This window comes from Cryptomeria japonica, chromosome 10, assembly GCF_030272615.1.
Source record: "Cryptomeria japonica chromosome 10, Sugi_1.0, whole genome shotgun sequence".
NCBI lineage: Eukaryota > Viridiplantae > Streptophyta > Pinopsida > Cupressales > Cupressaceae > Cryptomeria > Cryptomeria japonica.
In genome coordinates, this window is record NC_081414.1 from 822,005,195 (window position 1) to 822,023,317 (window position 18,123).

The following is an 18,123-nucleotide window of genomic DNA, read 5'->3' on the forward strand; positions in this document are numbered from 1 at the left end:
TGTTGGATCATCATCAACATACAAATCAACAAATGTGACTGAGGTGTTATTAGATTTTATCAAGAAAATAACCGACTGCAGCTCACAAGCTTACAAAGCAATTGATGATTCCATACCAATTTTGAAGGTAATTGCTCCCAACAGTAACATAGATAATAAATATTCTTTAGGACAATTGGATACATTATGTAAATACATCTCAAAAAACATTGAGAAATTAAAGGAAGTGTCAGTGAAGGATAAGGTAGAAATTGAAAAACAAAAATTCTTTGATGAAGAAATAAAGAAGTGTAATAGAGATTTTGACACACTTCTATCGGAACTATGTAATTTATTGAAAGAGTACAAAAATTTGTACAAAGATACCTATAAAACAACCTTTTTGACTGTAGATATTGACAAGAAAATAAGAAAGGTACAGGATGAGATCAATAAACTTGCAGATAGTTTTGTCAACTCACTTGATACACTATCAGTTTTTGAAGAGAAGATAGAAAATTTTGAGGAAGAACTACTCAAATTGGAAAAAGAGAAAGAAAGAATAATAAATAAGGCAAAACATTTGAGATCTAAACTAAGTCCAAGATTGGACTATCTAGAATCTTTGCGGAAGGAAATTTTTGAGGCATTATCACAGGGAAACAAAACATCGGCAGAGCATTTGCAGCATCTCACTGGTATAGTGAAGAGAACTGAGACAACAATAAAGGATAGTAAGAAGTTTATGGATAGTATAAACTTGATTTTGGGAGATCTTTTTCAGATTATAACTACCCAGCTACAAGGTTGAGGTTATGGATAGTTGAAACTACAAACTCTGCTGACATTTTGACAACCTTTGTCATTGATGCCAAAGGGGGAGTAGTGGGATGAGAAAAATCAAATCACAGGAATCATATGCTCAGGGGGAGCATATGATGAACTCATGCTATCTTTTTTGCCCTAAAAACTTATGGAAATGAAGATTTTTTGTGGCATTTTCTTTGTTTGCTCTGCCTTCTATTTGTTAATATACTCACTATAAATAATATTATCAGGCATACAATATATTACTTCTAATAAATTTCATATGAGCAATACAACAACATCATTCAGTCATTACTCATTTGAAAAATGAATCTGCATCTTAATACTATATCAGTAATATCCAATTTTTAATCATGTCATAGTTACATCTTCCACTCATGCATCTCGTACTTCTAGTTTCTCTCCTTATTATATAATGTTTCAATTTTTGTACCTATGTGTGTGTCTATATATATATATATATATAGACACACACACACACACACACACACACACACACACACAACACCCTTTTATTTTGTTGAAACATGTTCAATGATGTAATTGTTCACTATCTAATAGAATATCAGCAATATCCAATTTTCAATCCCATCAAAGTTACATACTAAACTCCTACATGGTTGTTTCAAGTTATCTAGATATATGGTTATTGTGTATATTATCATGCATACAAAAATAGAGACACAATAACATTTTATTTTGTTCAAAGATGTTTAATGATGGATTTGTACTCATTGGTACCTATAGAACTTGATTTATTTCTCATCATTTATCTCAATGGCATTGAGGGTTTCATTTCAATGATCTGTCTTTGTATATATAATTATATAGGCACACACAATTGTATTTTATCATTGGTACCTTATCATTGTAGGTTCATTGAACATAATGGCACGAGGTAGAAAGGGAAACATGTGTGTTAGATGTCGATTAGTTAGAGTCACTCGTGGGGTGCACTTCCCCGATGAAGATAGTTTTGTCCAAAATGAAGACCTAGTGACTCCTACTGTAGATGACCATTCAACTAACAATGTAACTAATGTGGAAATTATTACTATATATGACCATTCTATTGCAGATTGTAATCCTATTCCATAAACACTACAAGTACAGGTGGCCTCAAAGGTACCCAAACCAAAATAAAGCATATATGACATGAAAGAAGCAATATCATGCATAGAAGACAAGCATGTGTCTCTTAGAGGCACATCAATCAAGTATGGTATCCCCATTGCCTCTTTGAGGGCATGGTTGATGGGAATGACAACCATGACTTTGAGGGGTCCACACACCATTTTATCTATAGAGGAGGAGGATGAAGTTGTCCAATGGTGCAAATATATGGCTGAAATTGGTCACGGTCTCCAAATCAGTCAACTTCAATCAATTGTTGCCTAGATTACCAAGAATAGGCCTAATCCATTCAAAAATGGGATGTTAGGGAGGTCATGCTAGGTAGGTTTTACACAAAGGCACCCTAATCTGACGATAAGAATAGCATAATGAGTGGACTCAGATAGGGATATTATGCTTCGACCTTCTATTGTTCCCTCTTTTTATAAAAAATTGGAGGTAATGTACAACCTCAATCACTATGGTAGCAGTCAGATTTAGAATTGTGATGAGACTAGTCTGCAAGCTAAGAGGAATTGTGGAATGAGAGTGATAGCCAAATTGGGCTAGAGGTGTATACTGCACCTAATTTCCAAGAGTAGAGAGTGGATTACTATTTTGGTATGTGTTAGTGCATGTGGTTTTAGCATTCCTAGATTTTATTTGTTCAAATATAAAAGGCATATCCGAAACTACATTGTAAACTACGAGCTAGAAGCATGCATGGCAGTCCAAGAACATTCATGGATAACAAAGGAGTTATTCTTAAATTGGTTGGAACATTTTGCACGTTCAGTCCTTGGTGGATTTTCACCCTCACGTAGGGCCCTATTGATTTTTGATGACCATGATAGCCATGCAGCCTTCAAGACAATTGAAGAAGCAAGGTGGATAGGTATAGATTTGGTAACCCTTCCAGTTCATACAAGCCACAAACTATAACCACTTTATGTCTTTGTATTCCCACCTTTCAAGAATTATTTCAAACAACAGAGGAGTATATGGATTTCAAAGTACCCATAAATAAAAATTGGAAGGGAAGAGTTGTCAACTCTTACGAGCAAGGCCTTTGCCCAAGCATTGACATCGACTGATATAATTAGTGGCTTCCATAGGACAAGGATTTGCCCACTTAAACGATACACATTACATAATGATATGAGACCAAGTGAGGCATTTGAGGTTGTAGTTGGTATACAACCAGCTATTGGAATAGAACATGATGCCACTTCAAGGGATGAAAAAACATAGTATATGGCAACAAAAGCTTGCTTGCGGTTGGTTGGCTATAATGAGGAAGGCATTCAAGATTTTATAGAACACCATAGCGGAACACAAGCAACGATTGAGGGTACAAGTTTGACGCCACAAAATATCAAAGCAGGCCTGCCCCTACAAACTGGCCAGCCAAATGAGAGTTTGGAAAGTACATCAGCATGCATGTCTTTGTCAACACAAGCTGACATACTAGACAAGACCCAAGAAGAAGCCAACTATGATGATGTAACCCTTTCCATGCCAAGTCTGTCAGAAATTGATCTAGAAGATGTGATACATTATTTTCCCAATGCAGTCAACTGGAAGCAGCAAGATGATGTTGATTGTGAACACAAAGTTCACATAAGTGAAGAGGAATCTGATTTTGTGCCATGTACACAAGAGGTTGGGCAGCAAGTGCCAAGGAAAATCACCAAATTCTTAAGACTTCTAGTGTAGAGAAAGAATCAATCTTTGCATGGAGGTAGGAAAGGGTTGCTACATCTTAGTAGCCATTCATGGATCTTAGCATCTGATGAGTACATTCAAAGGGAAAAAGATAAAGAGGCTAAAATGAAAAGAGATGAGGAATTGGTAGAATGAAAGAAAGAACATATGAGACAGAGGAAGGAACAACGTGAAGAAGAAGTGATAGAAAAGGAGGCTATAAGGGTGGAAAAATAGGCCAAAAAATTGTAGGATTCCCAAGACAAGTTCATTCAAAGATAAGACGAGGCAAAGAAAGATGCAGAAGAAAATCTTGAGAAGGTGAGGATGAAAGAAGAAAAGGAAGCCAAGCATACAAAGAGGATGAAAGATGCGACCACAGTCGCAGAACCTCTACCCATCTGACACCCAATTATCATGGAAATGATGAACCTCCTCTTGTCCCCAGCCTTTGTAGCTATTAATACTATGCATGTTGGGACTGCACCTGGATCCTCAGACACCATGCAACTTACTTTAGGTGTAAACCAGGCATTGCTTGCTCAAATAGCAAGTTGCTTACAAACCCCTCCCAGCCAAGAAAACATTGCTACTGGTCTAGACCCTAGTAGGCCATAGTCTGTTGGGGTTGGATTTGTGACACCTCCTCCATTTAATTCCCATATGGAGAATTGATTGAGTCAGTGATCAATTATATTTTGTGAGCCCTCCATAGAGAAGATTTTGAGTTTTGATATAATTGTCATATGATTATAGAATGACATACTACCATATTTTGTAATGTTTTCAGAACTCTGTTGTTTTTCAGATATCTCAGATGGATATTCCAATGAATTGACGATGTTGTTGTAAATCTCATATGTTTGTTTTTTAAAATTTGATATTTCTCATATATTAGTTGAACCGATCTCATATATTTCTCACTATCAAAACAGGCCACATAAGTGTTCAAATTGCTCACTATCAAAAAGGCCATATCAATGGCATCTGATTATTCAATTCCACTAGTATGTCCTCTTTTGATAGTGAGAAATTTGAACACTTATAAGTATTCAAATTGTAGTCATCATATATAAATTGCAGTGTCTAATATGTCTACTAGGTCATCACATCAAAATGATAAAAGGAAGTGTCCTATTTGTAAAAAGGCACCAGACAAAGAACTATTTTCTAGTGCCTTAGAAGATATCTTGTTAGCTGCCAAGTTTTCCTTGTTGGCAGTATCTAACAAAATATCTTTTAAGGCACTGTAAAACAATTCTTTGTCTGATTTTTTCTCAAATAGGGCACTTCCTTTTGATCAATATGAACTAAGCGTATTTCTTGCATTAATATGAACTAAGTTAGGAATTTAAACAAATTGAAACATAAACAATTCAGAAATTGAAAGATAAATAATTCACAAATTGAAACATAAACAAATCAAAAATTGCATTGTCTACTAGATCATTGCAAAAGTAAAGTCCCACAAAGAGAAGATTGAAACATATGAACTAAGTGAGGAATTTAAAGAAATTGAAACATAAACAATTTAGAAATTGAAACATAAACAATTCACAAATTGAAACATAAACAAATCATAAATTGCATTGTCTACTCGATAATTGTCAAAGTAAAATCATATTGACTTTACTTGAGAGGAAGGCTTGTTGTCTTCTACATAGTTACTCTTAGATCATTGCCTGCCATAACAATCACAACAAAATGCAAAACAAACTAAAGTGTGTTAAGAAACACATTTAATAAGAAATGCATAACTACCTAAGATATCTACACAAATTAATATAATGTAAGCATTAAAGGCATAATCTTCAAAGAATTGAAGTGTGTTAATAAACACATTTACATTGATATGACGATCCTCCACAAGTATGGTTCTTCTCTCGATGCTCTAGCACACCTGCATAAAATAGTAATAATTGAGGGTAGCGTAACATTGTAACAACAAATCATCCATACATTGTTGAGTGCAGAACAACATTTTGACCATCTTTAACATTTGACAACATGCATAAAATCCTTACACATTTCAATGCAAACATATTCAAATTCATAACTGCATACATATACATATCCACCTACATACATATGCACATGTACATAGAATTACACATATGCACATATACATACATATGCATATGCATATGTATAACATACATACATATTGCAAACAAATAGTTACATAAGGAATGTGCAAAGGGAATTTGCAGAACTTAGAAATATGCAATGAATTGGATTATAATGAAAGTGACATGGAAAATTTTGTCTTATAATATAATTCGAATGTGCAATGCATTCAATTGTGGTAGCTAGCTATTTTCAAATTTGAATTTTTGTGGGAAACTGTCTGTCATGTCATATTAAATATGCAGTTCTCCATTGCTTTGAATTGTTCAGTTTTCTTCTACACACACATATGTATATATGTCTGTGTGTGTCTGTGTGTGTGCATATGGACAATAACCATATATGTATGTGTGTGTGTGTGTGTGGACAATAACCATATAGGCACATTAAACTGTAAACTGAATACAAAGAAATCGTCAATAAGCAAAGCATAATGTAGCTACAAAGGAGCATAAACCATCATTGGACATCCAATATGGCTATTAATATTATTATAGTGACTATATTGAAAGAAATGTTGGTTTACTGAAAATGGTATAATTTAAATTGAAATATTTACAACATTTAACATTGAATGTAGAAGGAATTTAGTTATTCAGTGTGTACCAATCTGAATGAGCACTCTTGAATAAGGAAACTGTTGTTGATTACAACAAGTTATGTGGCTATAAGGTTATTATCCATATACATATACATTTATATAGACAATAACCATATAGACACAGAACTCTAAACAACCATCATTATAGAACATATTATGCTATTGTGTGTGTTTCTTCATGTATACATTGGACCCTTCAATTAAGAAAAGAAATCAAACATGTACAAAGAAGCCAACTATTAACTCTCCCTTCTTTTTATTTGTGCTTGCTCTGTTTTCTGCTTGCTCCTACATTTGTCAACATTCTCTAGCCATAGCTACTGAGAAAAAAAAACCAAGTTAAAGATAAGCCTCGACAATAGTTCCTTGAAAGGTAGGAACTAATAATGATCAAACTACAATAGCTATTGGTTTCTCAAGTTAGATATGTTTTTTCTTCTTAGTAGTTTTTTTTGGTAATCATAGTGTATTTGTTCATTGCTGTCAATGTCATCAACAAATTTATTGCCATTCATAAAACAACATAAATTGATGTTTTGATTTGTTTGTTGTAGCATCTATGTGTTTATGTTATCATTTGATGGTTTTATTTGTTGTAATTACATTGAGAGGCCTAATCTGCAATGGTATCAATAGCAGGTCATTAGATCTGTCAGTGTAAGAAAAAATAAATGATTGGTATGTTTGATAGTTATAGAGTATTGAAAGAGTCAAGGTATTTGAAGCCTCAATGGCAACAATAGGAGGTCACTAGCTCTGTTGGTGTAAGAAAATAAAATGATTGGTATGCCTAGTAGTTACAGAATATTAGAAGAGTCAGGGTATTCAAAGGCATAAACTACAATGGCAACAATAGGAGGTCACCAGATCTTTGGGTGTAAGAAAATAAAATGATTGGTATGCTTCGTAGTTATAGAGTAGTAGTTAGGGTATTTGAAGTAATATTTTTATTATGCCCAGAGGTGTAACCTACAATGGCAATAATAGGAGGTCACAAGATCTGTCGGTGTAAGAAAATAAAATGATTGGTATGTTTAGAAGTTACACAATATTTGAAGAGTTAGGGTATTTGAAGTAAGTTTTGAGCACAACCATTAGGACTCAAAAGTTTCCTTTTCTCCTTTAAATCCTTTTTCTCAATTCTCATTCATTGGGGTTGAGCATCTCATTATTCTTTTACAAAAAGAATGTAAAAATGTAAGATTTAATGCATTCTAATGATATTTTAATCATAATGGTGATGGCGAAAGGGTTTTAGGCTTCTTTTTCTATTAGTGTTGCATGTGAGGGATGCACTTTGCATGTGTAATTTGATTCTTTTCCTCTATTCTACCCCTTTTTTCACTATTTTATTTGCATTTTGCATGTGTTACCAACAACTTACTACTTGAGGATTTTTTTATCTGCATTTTTTTCTATTTTCTTCTTTTAAGGATATCTGTTCAACTCTACTTATTTATTACATTAGCTCCAGATGAGGTGCTTCAAAGGTGTTTGGTGGTTAAATAATAAATAGTTAAAAAACTAGGAGAGGTGAACTATAAGCATTTGTATTATTATTATTATTATTCTTAGCTACTTTGTAATGTGCAAAGACATTATAAGCTAGAATTATACAATTGATCACTATAGTATTTGTGTTCTTTATGCAGATTTGTAATGTATGCACAGTTTGACTGCATCATCATTGAAGATAGTATGTAATATTTAATATATAAAAATATGTATTATAAATTTTTTTCTAATTATCATATAGATTTGATTTTTCTATTTATTGTTAGTTGAGTTACAAAAACATTTCAAAAAATAACATATACTTTTTAATTTACAAAGATAAAAAAGAATCTTTATTTTAATAATTTTAATTCATGCATGCACCATATTGGGGTATTAAGATTCACTAAAGTAGCTTTAGTTAGACAAAATAATTGAAAATGCTTTGTATGCGATATGCGAAACCCCAAGTTTTGAGAACATTTGTATATCATGGCATTCATAGTGATGCACGATTTCAATGATTTTAAATAGCACAAACAAATTTGAAGTTCCAATGTAACATAGTCAATTTTAACTTGAAGAATGAATTTGAAAATCCCTTCTACAACTTCTTCTAAATTTAAAATTGAATAAATCTATATTTTGCTAAGTGTGCATGATGAATACAACATGTACATCTCACACTTAAAAATAAAATATTTAGCTATGAAACATTTAGCTTATATATTAAGTTTCATATATGTAATAAATTTGTTTCAGTCTCTAGGATTTTTCATTCATTCTTTTATATTTTTGGACAACTCAATTCTTTCATATTTGTGAACTTCAAATACAAAGAAATACTTGTGCACTTCAAATATAAAGAATCAACAATTTCTTTTTTAATATTTTATATATAAATTTAATATATTTTCTTTTTTCTCATAAAACATAGTGCTATTAAAAAATCCACTTAAATTACTGAAATATTCTTTTCAATGTCATTGGTTAAGAAAAAGAGACGTTACTTATTTTTTTCATATAAGATTCTAATAGTAAATAAAATACATTAAATTCTTACTTAATGACTTGAGATAAGTAGAAAATATTTTATTGGATTCTTATTTTGTTTTGGAGTTTCTAAATACAAAGATCTTTGTTCAAAACAAATTGAAAATAAACGATTACAAAAAAATTTAAATCTTAAACATATAAATATAATGTTTATCAATTCAAGAAATCAAAATTACATGCCTACACAAGTATAATTAATAAAAATAATATATAATTTAAAATTTTCAATATGGAAAGATCTAAAAAAAATAAATTTGTTTCTATATTTCAATCATAAGAATATAAAGTTTCTAAATTTAAAAATCAAAATTACATGCTATACAAGTGTAAAGATTACAAATAGTATACAATTTTTAATTTTCAATTTAGAAAACTAAAAAAAATTATGTTTCTAAAGTTTAATCATAACAATATAATGTTTTTAAATTCAAAAAATCAAAGTTACACGCTTGTACAAATATTTGAAAAATAAAATATTATTTTGAATATATAAAGAATATTAATTATTAAAATAAATTTCTAATTTGTGATATAGATGTGATTTTTCTATTTATATCTCATTTATCTCTTAATTGAGTTTGAATAGTTTATTATATATTAATACAAATATGAAGTTATTTGTATCAAAATTTGAAAAATCGGTTACATTAAAACAATTTTCTATAAACGTTAAACCCAATCTTATCATTAAAAGAAAAAGTTAATAAGATTTAAAATTTATATTAACAATATTATTGTAATTAAAAGAAAGTTTAAGCTATTTGAAAATTTATATATTTTATTAGAACAAACTTTAAAGGTATTTATTTCATTAAATATATTGGAAAAGAGAGAAAAATTCATCAAAATGTATATAATAATGAAGATTATATTGCAACATTTTATAAGAAAATGATAATAAGTGTCCTAAATTCATTATCTTATAATAGTAATCATAATTTTATTCTAACCTTAGCCCCAAACTACATGTTATCATAAATAAAAATTATCCTAAACTTAATTCTAACCCAAGAATTAAACCCTACCTACAACTTGAACACTAATCTAACCATAATTGAACCTTAAAACTATTTTAATCCTAAAACTAACTCTAACCCTAATTAAACCATAATTGAATTGTAATGCTAACCCTATACATGATGGAACGCTAGCCATAAACCTCCCAACAAATTTAATGGAGCCTCAACCTTTACCTTAAGCATTATCCTTCAATATAAACCCTAAGTGTACCTTAACATTAACGCTTAACCTTATCTTACCAAATTAAATCCCAACCCTAAACTTAACTATAACCCTAGAGAATTAAACACCACCTACAACTTCAACTCTAATCTATCCATGTTTGAACCATATCCCCAAACTAAACCTTAACACTGATTGAAACCTAATCATAACCTAACCTTAAACTTTATTATAACTCTATTATTAATCTCTAACTACAACTTTAACCCTAAACTGACTATAATTGAATCCTATTCCTCAACTTAACCCCAACCCTAATTAAACTCTAATTGTAATTGAACTCTAATCCTAAGCTACTTCTAACCCTAACCTACTCCATACCTTGATCCTAATTGAACTTTGATCCTAACCCTAGCTATAATTGAATTGTTACCATAATCAAATTTGAATCGTAATTGAACCCTAAATCTAATTAACTACACCCTCAACCCTTACCCCTAATCCCTCTAATTGAATGCCAACCATAACCTAACCATAAACTTAAGTCTAACAATATAATTAAACCATAATCCTAATCCTAATCCCTAAACCTAACATTATAACTAACCCTAACCATGGTGTAAACCCTAACCATAATCCTAAACCATAATTCTAACTATAATCCTAAAATATAACCCAAACCCTAACCTAAAAGCTAACTCTAATCCTAATACTATCCCTAACTATTATATATCCCTAACCATAATCATAGTTGCAATCTTAACCCTACCCCAAAACTTAACCCTAACCCTAGCATTGTCCCTAATTATGATACACCCCTAACCATAAACATAATCCAAATTATAACTTTAAACCTAACCATAATCCTAAGCCCTAACCCTAATAATAACCTAAGTCATGATGTAAGTCCTAACCATAACAATAATGCTAAACCTAACCCTAACCACAGTGTGAACCCTAATGTTAATCCTAATAATAACACTTAACACTAACCCTCAACATGATATAAACCCTAATCCTAACTCTACCCATAAATTAAGCTATATCTCTAACAATAACACTAATCATAATCAATGGTCACACTCCCCTTGGGTTCTTAGTCCAATCACTTAGCTGAAGCCATAGGAGCTTTCCAGGTCATTAACCTTTCTATCAAATTAAACATTAAAAATCTATGAATAGAGGGGGACTCTAAAAACATTATTGAATGCCTTTAAGGTAATCCCCCCCCTTATGGACCATCAAAAATTGGATTGATGAAGCTAGATCCCTCATTAACAACTTTGATAATGTAAAAAAATTACATGTTTTTAGGGAAGCAAATATGATAATGTGAAGTGGTATTTTTTGTGAGTGCCTAGGCATTGTTGTAGATTTGTAGCCAATATTTTCTACTCTGCAAGTCAGAATACTAAAAATCTCTGAAAAAATGGGGGTAATAGGAAAAGGGTGGAGCCGAATAGCTATGAAAAGCATTAGAAGAACTAGAAGGTATGGAAACAGATTGATAAAGGGGGGTTGAAACCTTTCCTAGAAATACTTCATGGTACTAACCCTAACATTGTGAGGTATTTCATAAAAAATTGGAAGGAGGAAGGTATTATTTTGTTTGGAAGAAAAGTGATAATCAACTAGGGTCTCATAGGGGAATTTACCAAGCCTCTCCACAAAAGGAATGAAATTCTTCCATGATAGGAAATATCTGATGAAGTGGATATGGGAGCATTGGTTAAGGTTTTGAACAACTACTTTGAGGCTAGCTCTATAAAGAATCTCTAGAGGGAGGTACTAAGAGTGGTGATGGAATACATAACCATGGATGGGAGATTGACAAGGGTTTATGGCTACCACTTTGTCCTCCTCAACTACTTCAAGTACAAGGTCAGGGTTTCTTTTCCCCAATATCTTTTGTGTTCTCTTAAACACTATATTTTGGAACACCATGAAAGTCCTAGGAATGTCCTTGTTCTACATGTTGGTGTTATCTAGCCTATTCATGAGCATTTTGCTAATTTACTTGCCCCGTCTAATCCCATTTTGCCCCCATAATCAAAATAATGTAACACTATTCAAATAGTGTGTCTGAGGGTAATTCTAATGGGGACTCGAATTGGGAAGAGGAAATTACTCCCCCACTAAAAATGCACCAAAAAAATCCCCTTTGAGCAGGCCTTTGGGCAAACAAGATATCTCTATGAAAACCCTTTCCAAGGCTAAAAAGAAAATGAAAGCCCTTCGTAATAATAAGTTGGTTTCTTTCTTTGAGGACTCGTCGAGTGACCCCTCTTATACTTCTAGTTCCTCTAAAGAATTCCATTCTTCTCACCCTAGTACTGATAGAGAGAACATGCCAAGATTTCCTAAAGACCTCAAACTGGATGAACATTACTTCAAGTTGGATAGGGAATCTCCTGATGATGTGTTGTTTATTGCTAGGAATAGTGCAGTGGACCTCTTTATGGTTTTTGAATGGGATTTTCATGAAATCAAAGATATTAACCTAAAGAATAGGGCAACTGCTAATAAACAGGATGAGCTCATTGAAAAAGTGCAGCCCTAGAAAACTGAAGGGGCAATCTGGACCGAGCAAGGAAAGCTATCCATGACAGAGTGTCTACAAAGAACTGTGGAACTTACAAGAAAAATAAACAAATAAAACAAGAAGAAAACCATACAGCTTGAAGGGGAAGTCAACAAAATCAAGGAAACTTTGAATTCCATAATGAAACAAAGTCACAAGATTATCAATAATTCTGTGACCACTATGAACATGATGGTGTATAAATTGGAAAAGTCCCATTAAGGTACCCTGATCGTGGACCTCGATGCTGGAAGAGTAAAGGGCTAGAAAGAGGATTCTTGTCCGTCCAAGAGAACCTGAGCCAACTTGAAGAGAAAGGCAGAGTCCCCCAATCATGATCTTTGGGACCTAAAAAAGGTAGCTCGAGAGATGAATACTTTGAAAAATGAGATAGTTGAGACTTTAAATTCTTTAGGTTAATGTTTATCTAGTTTTAGCTTCTTCTATCTTTTTGTTTGGTTTGTTGTCTTTTTGTTTGTTTGACAACTTTTCCATGCTAGTGAACTTAGATTGTTTATTTTATTTTTGTTTGTAACTCTGGGGTTTCAGGTCCCTCTAAAAACTAGTTTTTCCCAAATAAAAAACACTAACCATAAACCCTAACCTTAACCTTGAATCTATCTCTAAGCCAAAACTTAACCCTAATCCAAATCCTAAACTTAAGTCAAATCCTATCCATTAACCTAAACCTAACTATGATATTAACCTTAATAAATATCTAAAACCATAACTCTAACCATAATTATAAATTCTAACTATAACCATACCCTAAAATATAACCTTTATCCTAACATTATCCCAAAGTATTATATACCCCTAACCCTAATCATAACCATAATCTAAACCCTCACCCAAAACCTAACCCTAACCCTAGCATTGTCCCTAACTATGATACACCCCTAACTGTAACCATAATCCTTTCTATAACCCTAATCCTAATAATAACCCTAATCCTAGTCCCTAAACTTAATTATAACACTAATAAAAAATCATAACCCTAACTTTGAATCTATCTCTAGGCAAAACCCTAATCCTAATCCAAACCCTAAACCTAGGTCTATCCCTATTGATTAACCAATTTACTGAACTACTATGTAAACACTAACCATAATCCTAATAATAACCCTAATCCTAGTCCCTAAACTTAATTATAACACTAATAAAAAATCATAACCCTAACTTTGAATCTATCTCTAGGCAAAACCCTAATCCTAATCCAAACCCTAAACCTAGGTCTATCTCTATCGATTAACCAATTTACTGAACTACTATGTAAACACTAACCATAATCCTAAATTATGACTAACCAAAATCCTAAAGTCTAACGCTAACCCTACTCCAAAAGCTAAGCCTAATCCTAACACTATTCCTAACTATTATATACCCATAACCATAATTATAACCATAATGATAACCATACCAAAATCCTAACCCTAACTCAAGCATTGTCCCTAACTATGATACACCTAATGGTAACCATAATCCTAACTATAACCTAAAACCTTACCATAATCCTAACAATAGCCCTAATCCTATGCCTTGAACCTCAAAATAAACCTAACAACAATGTAGATCTTAACCATAACCCTAATGCTAAACCTAACCCTTACCATGGTGTATAACTTAACATTTTAATCCTAACAATAACCCTTAACACTAACTCTAAACATGATATATATCTTAACCCTATCCATAATCCTAATAATAACCATAACCTTAAGCCTAATCATAATCTGAATCCTAACCCTAACCCCAACCATGTGTAAACAATAACCCTAACTATGATACACCTAACTATAACCATAATCCTAACTATAACCTAAAACCTTACCATAATCCTAACAATATCCCTATCCCTATCCCTATCCTTAATCCTCAACCCTAACCATAATCCTAATCCTAACCCTAAACTCTAATCCCGACATTAATATTAAGTTGTAACCCTAATTGTAATCCTAACCCCAATGATAATGATGATGTAAATTCTAACCCAAACCATTACCCTAAACCTAAAACCAACCCTAACTATGATGTTGACCTTGACCCTAAACCTTAATACTAACCTTAACACTTACCCTAACCCAAACCCTACCCTAATGTAAACCCTAAGCATATTTATAATCCTAACTATGTCTCTAACCATAGCCCTCACCCCAACCATGATATAAACCATAACCCTAACCATAATCATAACCATAACCCTAAACCCTAACCGTAATCAAAATTCTAACCATACCCCTAATCATAACATTAACCTAACCCTAACCCTCACCCCAGCCATGACATAAACCATAACCATAATCATAATCCTAACCATAACCCTAATTATAAACCTAAACCCTAACCCTAACCCTAACCCCAACCCTCACCATGAGGTAAATCTTAACCCTAACCATGATGTAAATACTAACCCTAACTTAAGCCTTAAACCTAACCATGATGTAAATCCTAACCCTAACCCTAACCCTAAACCTAAACCTAAATAATATGTAATCCCTACCATGATCCTAATCCTAACTATAAACCCTATCCAAAACCATAACCCTAATGCTAACCATGATTCAAGCCCTAACCCTAAGCATAATCATAAGCTCTAATCCTATCCATATTCCTAACAATAACCCTAATCATGATATAAATTCGAACCATAACCCTAACTCTAAACTTAACCCCGATGTGAACCCTAACATAATCCTAACACTAACACTAACCCTAAACGCTAACCCTAATCATGATGTAAACCCTAACACTAGCCATAATTCTAACAATAACCGTAATCCTAAGCTTAACCATAATCCTAAACCTAACCCTAACCCTTGCCCTAACCCCAACCCCGACCATGATCTAACCTCTACCCCTAACCATAACACGAAACACTCACCATAAGCCTAACTTTAACCATAATCCTAACAGTAATCCTAACTCCTAAAACTAACCATAATTCTAAACCAAAACCAAACCCTAACCTTGATGCGGTACTTAACCATGATATAAACACTAACCGTATTGCTAAGAATGATGTAAACCTTAACCTTGACCATGATACTAACCATTTAACAAAGTTTTATATTATCATTAAATAAAGTTTAATATATCTTACATTTTAGCATATTCTTTAATCTTGCAAGATATATATTATAAAAAATATACTAAATGGATATATAAAATTTAATATATCTTTGCATAATAATATAATAATATTATAATATAATTCAATATAATAAAAAGATAGTATATAATTATATATTGATTTATTTTACATTTTTCATGTCGTCCTGCATGACTGCCACTAGCATATATATCTTAAATTTTAATTTAATCCATATAAAATACGTCGAGAGATATTCTTCTTGAGGTTAATCAATTTAATACCCTAAAGTCAAATAGGCACCTTGGGAATGATATCTCTTGATGTATTTTATATAGATTAAATTAAAACTTAAGATATATATGCTAGTATATAATGTAAGATTCCCTCGTTACCTTTTCAACTCACATTGTCATTGCCATGGCTTGGTGTTATAGAGCGAATGAGAAAAGGATAAAGAGGTATATTTTTGGATGTAAATAAGTGTTGCTTCATATTTTGTTATAATAACTTATATTATAAAAGTATTTACAATCTAAGAATATTGTTTGATAGCTAATAGTTATCTATAAATAAATTTATCTTATTTGAGTAGTGTAATAATTTTATTTTTTGATGATTATATTAGAAGAACGGGTTCAAATATATTGAAAAATATTTAGGATAATTATTTAAAAAAATATTTAAAATTCAATTTAAGTATTAACAGCAAAAGTTTAATTTTTTTATAGAAATATTATAATTATTTGAAAATAATGGATACATTGGTTTTTGTCAAACTGATTAGCACAATTGCAATATCTTGTGTTTAATAAAAAATGATGACAAAGTTATTAAAAAGGACAACCACGAAATATATTATAATAACATGAAAATACATAATTTTTATAAGAATTATGGACCCACTTATTTCTATGGTCTAATAAAACACTAAAGATCAAGAAAAATCAATGACTTTTCTTATTCAATTAATTTCATGTGAATCCATATATTCCCATTCAAGAGGAGAATTTACAAGCTAAAACGATGGTCATGACTTGAAGTAAATTTAATTTAAAAAAAAAGTAAAAGATGATAATGAGAAATAAGTTTCATAATTATTTGTGGAATAATGAGATAGTTTATAGTCTAGTTTTATTTTGCTATTTTGAGAGTATTTTTTATGTATGTGGTTTGTAAAAAGACAAGACTTAATAACCTTTAAATTCTATCTTGAATTCAGAGACGTACTTGGGAGTGGTCAAGGAGTAAAATTAGAACAATTAAAATGAAGAATAGAATGTAGAACAATATAAATCATTGAGATATGTAACTAAAATTTTCTTCATATTCAAAATCATAAATTGTATGAATTAATTTTCAAAATAATTTTAACTATAAAACACAATTTTGATCTAAAAAAGGTTGTACATTTAAAATATAAAAAATAAAAAGATAAATTGTATCTTTTATTGCCAAAAGACAACCATTAGCATGTTGAAGTCACCGTAAAGACTTATCATAATAACAATCTTCTATACTACCAAATGAACTTCCACACATAGGAGAAGCAAGAAAGAATGTTGAATTATTGGATTTAAAGCAGAGGTAGGAAAATGGATGATAATAGAAATACAAACAAACCAAAAAGCATTATAATTGATTCCACTTTACCTACAATCACTGTCAAAATGTAGTTAAAGGACCCAAGCAAAGCATTTTCAGTTTTCCTAGATAACATTCTTTGACCACAAGCATATAGGGGGGTAACTACTGGTAGAAAATTCTCAGCGTGTATGAAAATGATACTTCTAGTGATGATGTAGTAGTAGACTGAATATTTTTTATTTTTTAATTTTAAAATAGTAGATAAATTTTTTTTTATTCTTTTATTAGAGTTTTTACAATTCATTATATAGGTTATAAACTATAGATTATGAAAATATCATACGTTTGATATACAATATGAAAATATTGTATTTTTAATTTATTTTTGTTTTAAGTGATATCGGTATTAGGGAGTCATATTTCATATATTGATTGGAAAGAGATAAGAGTACAATGTACAAAATGACAACTTCATGGGAGTGCCTAAAAATTCTTTGAAACTTATATACCTTATGCATATTTGATGCATTATGTCAATAGAAAACTACATGAAATTTCATAACTATTTAAAGCACTTTCTAGGTAAAAAGTGTATATTTTAGAACATAGTCCACTAAACCCACCTCTTCAAAAGAGTGTTTTAAATCCATCATTCTTTTATTTACTTTAAGCAAACCAATACTTTTCTCACTTAGATCAAATAGCATTAAATTTCCTACCTATAATGAAGATTTTGTTATGAAGTACTTTCAATCCAGAGTTGATGGCAGTCCAAACCTCTTA